The sequence below is a fragment of the Fukomys damarensis genome, unplaced genomic scaffold (genome assembly GCF_012274545.1).
Source record: "Fukomys damarensis isolate Sample0158 unplaced genomic scaffold, DMR_v1.0_HiC HiC_scaffold_17, whole genome shotgun sequence".
In the NCBI taxonomy this organism is placed as follows: Eukaryota; Metazoa; Chordata; class Mammalia; order Rodentia; family Bathyergidae; genus Fukomys; species Fukomys damarensis.
Window position 1 is genome coordinate 41186595 of NW_022900929.1, and position 6197 is coordinate 41192791.

The 6197-nt window shown below is 40.7% G+C and overlaps 1 pseudogene; it reads right to left on the minus strand.

Annotated features, from left to right (window-relative positions):
* Positions 1 to 329: 329 nt before the first annotated feature.
* Positions 330 to 1271, minus strand: LOC104862566 (annotated as a pseudogene).
* Positions 1272 to 6197: the final 4926 nt, after the last annotated feature.

Sequence of the window (6197 nt, forward strand, 5' to 3'; positions counted from 1 at the left end):
TCTAGGAGTTGGTGGGGCTGGAATTCAAAGGACATGTGTTTCCTCTAGCCCTTGAAGACTGACTTACTATTACAGTCATTTAATTTGTAGTTTTAGAGTTTAAGCCCTGCTCCATTTTTATTCCTTATTCATTTACCCCTCACCTTGGGAAGATTGTTGCCTGGTTTGGTTCTCACTCTCTCGGGATGAGGGCTGTGCCAGGGAAGTGTTTCTTCAGTGTATCCATCTCGGAGACAAACCTCCACTCAACTCTCAACAAATGCAGCCATCGCTTGTACAACAACCAAGCCCAAGAAGTTGTTGTTTCTCAGCCCCAGCTCTTATCCACCTTAGGAGTTCTTGGATTTCTGCTCCTTCCTGGCCCTGGAGGCCATGATGCTGAAAAAGAGCCCAGGAGCCAGATTGTGAAGATAAATGGCCAAGGAAGACAACCAGTCAGCCAAGATCATATCTTTCTTCTTCTCCCTCAAGGCAGCAAGAACATTCTGGGCCACCTTTGCAGGGCTCTGGCCAGGGCTGTGTTCCTGTCCATCACTGGTGACAGCATTTACAGAGAGGTTGGTGTGGACGTAGCCATGGCTAATGACAGTCATCTTGATTTCATCCTGTTCCATTTCATCATGCATGCAAAGAATGCCTGGGTTGCATGCTTGGAGGCTGTGTAGGCTGATAAGGAAGGAATGCTAATTTTGGCCTGGACACTGTTGATGGTGATGATGTGGCCTCACCTCCTCTTGATCATGGAAAGCAGGAGCACTTTTGTTAAAGCAACAGGGCCAAAGTAGTTTGTCTCCATAATCTTCTTGTCCACATCCACTGTGGTGTCCATAATGACTCCATGGTAGCTAATGCCAGCATTATTGATGAGGATGTCCACATGGCCAAAGCACTGCAGGATCTCAGCCCCTACAGCCATGACAGCCCCAGGTTCTATGAGGTTGAGGTCACTGTGTAGGGCTTGTGTGTCTGCTGTGGGGAACCAGAAGCTGTGAACTCTCTGGCAAGTTCCTCAAGGGCCTCCATATCCAGCCACACACCAGTTTAGCACAACTAGCATGGAAGGCATTGGCACATTCTCTCCCTGATTGAGGTGGTGCCTGTGACCACTACCACAACGTTCTGCAGGTAGGCCTTCATGCAAATCCAATGCAGCAGCCAGAGAGGCCAAAGTCTCCCAGACACCCAAAAAGCAAGGGAAGGATGGCTGTCGAGGTGATCAAGTCCATGGCCCTCCTCTTCAGCAGACTCTTTCTGGTTTCCTGAGAGAGCATGATCAATCAACCTCATCCTCCTGTCTCGGAAATGACCTAAACTAGACTTGTCCAATCCACTTCTTTTCTTTATAAACTGCCAAGTCTGTGATATTTAGCCAAACAAAACAGCTTAGATGCCATCCATAGAAACAATCTACAGCTCTATTTTAATTCTTTTAGATTTTATCAAGCTTCTTGATCTCACTAACTCACTTCAGCTGTTGAATGGCTTTAGATATTAGAAATGCCTTCATTATTTTGAGGTAAAAATCTACCTCTCTTCCACTCCTATCCATTTCCCCTAGCGTACCTTTCAATTCAGCACACAGTAAGTCTATCTGCATCCTTTCCTTCATCAGAGGACTACTCTAGCTGCATGTCTTCTCGTCATCTAGTCTCCAAGGGCAGAAGAGGTTTCCATGCCCTGCCCTGGTCCATGGCTGCTCCTTTCTCTCTGAGCTCAGCTGTACCACTGCATAAAATGTGGAGTCACCCCAGATGTCACCTGATCAGAACAAAGTGAGATTATTATTTCCTATAGTTTGTAAATGTCCAATCAAACAAAATGGTCTAAAGCTGTGGATTAAGTTTTAGCAGCTACATCATACTTTGGGTTAAATATTTGGCAAGTAATAAGGAAGGCAACTTTTACTTTACACTAGCATTACTGAAATGCATATTTGTGTCAAACAACTTGCCATGCAATTTGCCATCCATAACTCTTCTTTACAAGCCATTTTACATGAATATTTATTTTATTTTTTTTTTATTTGTTTTAGGGACAGAGATCTCCTTATGTTGCTCAAATTGGCTTCAAACTCCTGTGATCAAATGATTCTCCTGCTTCAGCCTCCCAAATAGTGGGGGCCAAGGTACATAAAACCATGCACACACTTATAGGAACCTAATTTGAAAGCACATCTTCTGACTTTTCTGTTTAGGGCTTCAAATGTGCAAGAAGATACACATAAATTGACTACATTTTTAATTAAACAGAAATTTAAACAGAAATGGAGCTTTTGAGTCAAACGGTTATTATCTAAAATTGTGAAATGAATGATTTAAAACCAGGAAAAATACTTAAGAGTTATTAGCCTCCAACCACCAGCTGACTGGTAATAGACTAGAGGTTCAGAAAGGTTAAGTGACTATATTAGCATCACACAGCAGCCTTAACTGGGCAGAAGAACCACAGCAAGTATGGACATCATGCTGACTGCATTACCATTTTCCTCCTATGTACTTCTGCATTTTCCCCAGTACCTCAAGTTCTCTACAGTAATCCAAGACTGGAAAAGTGAAGCCCCTCCCATGTTGCCTTTCTGAACCCTGACCTTCCCTAACTTCGGCAAAACTCCAGACCCGAGAACATTTCCTCTACTAGCTTCTAGACTAGATTCTAAATGGACTAATGACCAGCCACAGGGTTATGTCCTGTGAAGCAGGCAGTGCAAAGATGTAGTGAGGGGACTGAGTGAAGGCCTCACTGAAAAATAACTCTAACAGACAACTGTTAATAAGCCAAGGGCTTGGATGGACAAAACAATAGTCTATGAAGCACATATAGAATGCCCTCATGATCTTAATAGTTTTATGTTTGTTTCTGGAGTATGTGAGAGAAAGAGTACTTACTCAGTTCCCTGGGTACCTCAAATGGGCTGTTTCTGGGATCCAGATGACAACCACTACTCAGGTTAAAAGTTGACCATATGATGTCCCGGTTTTTTCTTGCTATGGATAAGTTAATGTCTGTTTAGCCCAATTTGACTCTGAAATGTATCCTGCGTGCTATGATAATTTATATGGTCATTTTCTATTAGCAAGTTGGGGTAATGTGCTCATCTACAGGAAATCTTTTTCAGCTGAGAACAGAAAATGAAGCACCCAGGATGCTGCGTTAAAGACAAGAAGTCCAGTGTCAGTGGTTCTGAAGCAAACTCAGGACAAAAGCAGACAAACAAACAAAAGGTGAAGTTTAGTACATTGTTATAGGCATTTGTGCGACATACAAATACACGATCAGCCTAGAAACCCTGTACTCTCTCAAGATCTAAGTGTTGCCTCCATAGCTGAACTCTTCTTGCAAATCCTAGTACAAGGGTTTCACAGGTTTTGAGCTTTCACAATTTCTTCCACTAATATTCATTTTTCAAAGATTTTACTTTTAGTTGCTGCCATTTGCATAACCGTATGTGAGCCCAGGGAGGAGAATCCCACAGTTGGACAGGTCTGCTCACCTCCATTTCTTGCCTCTACACAAAAGGAAAAGGATGTTTCCCCTTCTCCCCAGTAAACTTGCTGAGAGCACCGGAAGCCAAATGAAATTAAAAAAGAGCAGCAGTCATGAGGAAGGTGGTCAGAAAGCAATAGCAGCTCAAGGAAAAATAAAATCGTTATATGAAGTAACAGAAATGTAGGGAAGTGGGCTCCTGGATGCTATTTTTATTTTCTACATCTCTGAGTAACACAGGTTGAGTTAATGATGTTTTTCTATAGCTCCAAGGCAACTCAGAAATCTCAGGACTCAGACTAAGAGATGCACTTCCTGCAGATTTGGGAGGGATGAGAGCCCAAGTCTGGGGATTGCACTAAGTCCCCTAGCTACAGATATAGGGGAATGTAGTAGCATATCAGGGATTTTCTATTCCTCCCTAGGCATGTGGCAATTTGCACAGATCCTCCCCTTGTCAGCTTTACCACTGTGAATCAACTGTTCCATTTCAGTGGTTAAGAGGCTTTTATATTGAAGTAACCCCAGAGGTTCAATGATGGAAAATAAGCCTTATTAGGACAGGGAATCATTGAAGAATCCTGAATTCCATTTCACCCCTGGTGTTTATGCTTTCCGTGGGAGAGATAAAAGCATGTGAGTTCAGAAAAAGGAAATTTCTGAAACCCATCTGGGACCATTTGAGATGTTTCCTGCTGTTAAAGGACTGTTAAAGACCAAAGAATCAACTCAAATTGAAGTTCAGTTTTGTTTTTTTTATTGCTGTTGTTTTGTTTTGATGACTGGTGGTTATTATTTGGAGGTTTTAGTTCAACTTTTTTTTTTAAGTCAAAGAAGATTGGTAGAGACACTTTGAATTCCAGCTCTGCTTATTTCTTTATAAACATTTTCTCAACATAGACCTTTTCTGGAATTATTTAATGTTTTCAACATTATTTATTTAAAAAACTGAGTCAAGACTGCTTCGTCAAGAGCCTCAGGATAAGCGCCTGTGTGTATTCTCACATGCCCATGTGTTCATGTTCATGGATGCCCTTTGAAAAAGTAACTCTACAAGTTTTCTAGATAATCGTATGGTCGCCAGATTCTTTGAATTGTAAGCTCCAGGAAGACTTCCCCGATGTCTATTAATATTGAGTTTTGTTATGTGGAAATTTTAAAGCACAACCATTCTGAAAATGGTGAGAGGTAAAATACTTTACTGAAAAAATGAATATTTTGGTTATTCATACCATATTATACAGATAATGCTTCAACTTTCAATTTCTTGACTTTATGATGGTGAGAAATGATATGCATTCAGTCAGAACTGTACTTTAGGTTTTGAATTTTGATCTTTCTTCAGGCTAACAATGTACAGTTGATAATCCCTAGAGATGCTAGGCAGTAGCACCAAGCTACAGCTTACAATCAGCCAATGATCACAAAGGTAAACAACTGAAAACTATGGGGTGATTTGCTACTAAATTATGATGTTCAGTAGGTGTCTTAGTTACTTTTCCATTGCCGGGACAAAATACCTGACATCCACAAATTAAAAGAGGAAAAGTTTATTTAGCTCACAGTTAGTAGAAGTTTCAGTCCACAGTCAGCTGGCTCCAAGGCAGGGCAGCAGGGCAGAGGAGCAAGGCAGAGAGGGGACAGAACATGGCAAGGTAGGCAGGAGGCAGTGAGCGGCAAGCCTGTCTTCTTTTTGTCCCTTTACATCCCACCCAGGCTACAAGCCTACTGACTGGTGCCACCCACACTTAAAGAGAGGCTTCCATTATCCAAACCCAAAACCATGCTAAACCAATTTAGTTATCACACATCCTAGATCCAGACACCTCCCAAACCCCCCACCTGCGAAAGCATGAGGTTTTAAGGGGACACCTAGATACAAGCCATAAAAGTAGGTTAGATGTATTAAATGAGTTTAAATATGATGATGGGTTTACCTAGATATAAATCATAAATCAAGGAGCAACTGTAATTCATATTGCTATATATATCAATATATTATATAGTCTTTTTAGCAAAAGAAAGCATTCAAAATAGATCTATAAAAACATCCAGCCTGGTATGACCTATAAAAATGTAAGTCATTGCTGTGCTGTCTTTTCACACAGACCTCCATCTCTATTCAGTATTCATTTCCTGTCAAACGCATGGCCTGCAGCGCTCTTACTATTTTTTGTTAATTATGATAAAAAACACGTAACGTAAATTCAACATTTCTTAAGTGCACAGCTCAGTAGTGTTAAGTATATTCACATGGTTATGTTCCCAATCTCTAGAACATTTTCAGCTTACAAATCTGAAACTTTACACCCATTAAACAACACCTATCGTGTGGTTCAGGTAGCTCAGTGGCAAGGTGTTTGCCTAGCATGTGGTGAGGTCCTGAATTCAATTCCCAGAACCACAATAGAACAAAGCAAAGCACTCCCTATGTCCCTCTATTCCCCAGACCCTAGCAACCACCATTCTATTTTCTTTCTACTAATTTGACACTTTAGATACATCACATAAGCAGAACCATATAATATTTATCTTTTAGTGACTGGCTTATTTCACTCAACATAAAATCCTCAAGGTTAATCTATGTCACAGAAATGTAAAACAATTTCTATCATTTTCAGGGAAGAAAAAATATATATCCACATATGCATATATAGCATTATGTAAGGACATGAATAAAGTACAGATGTTAATGCAGGAACATACTCAAAAGA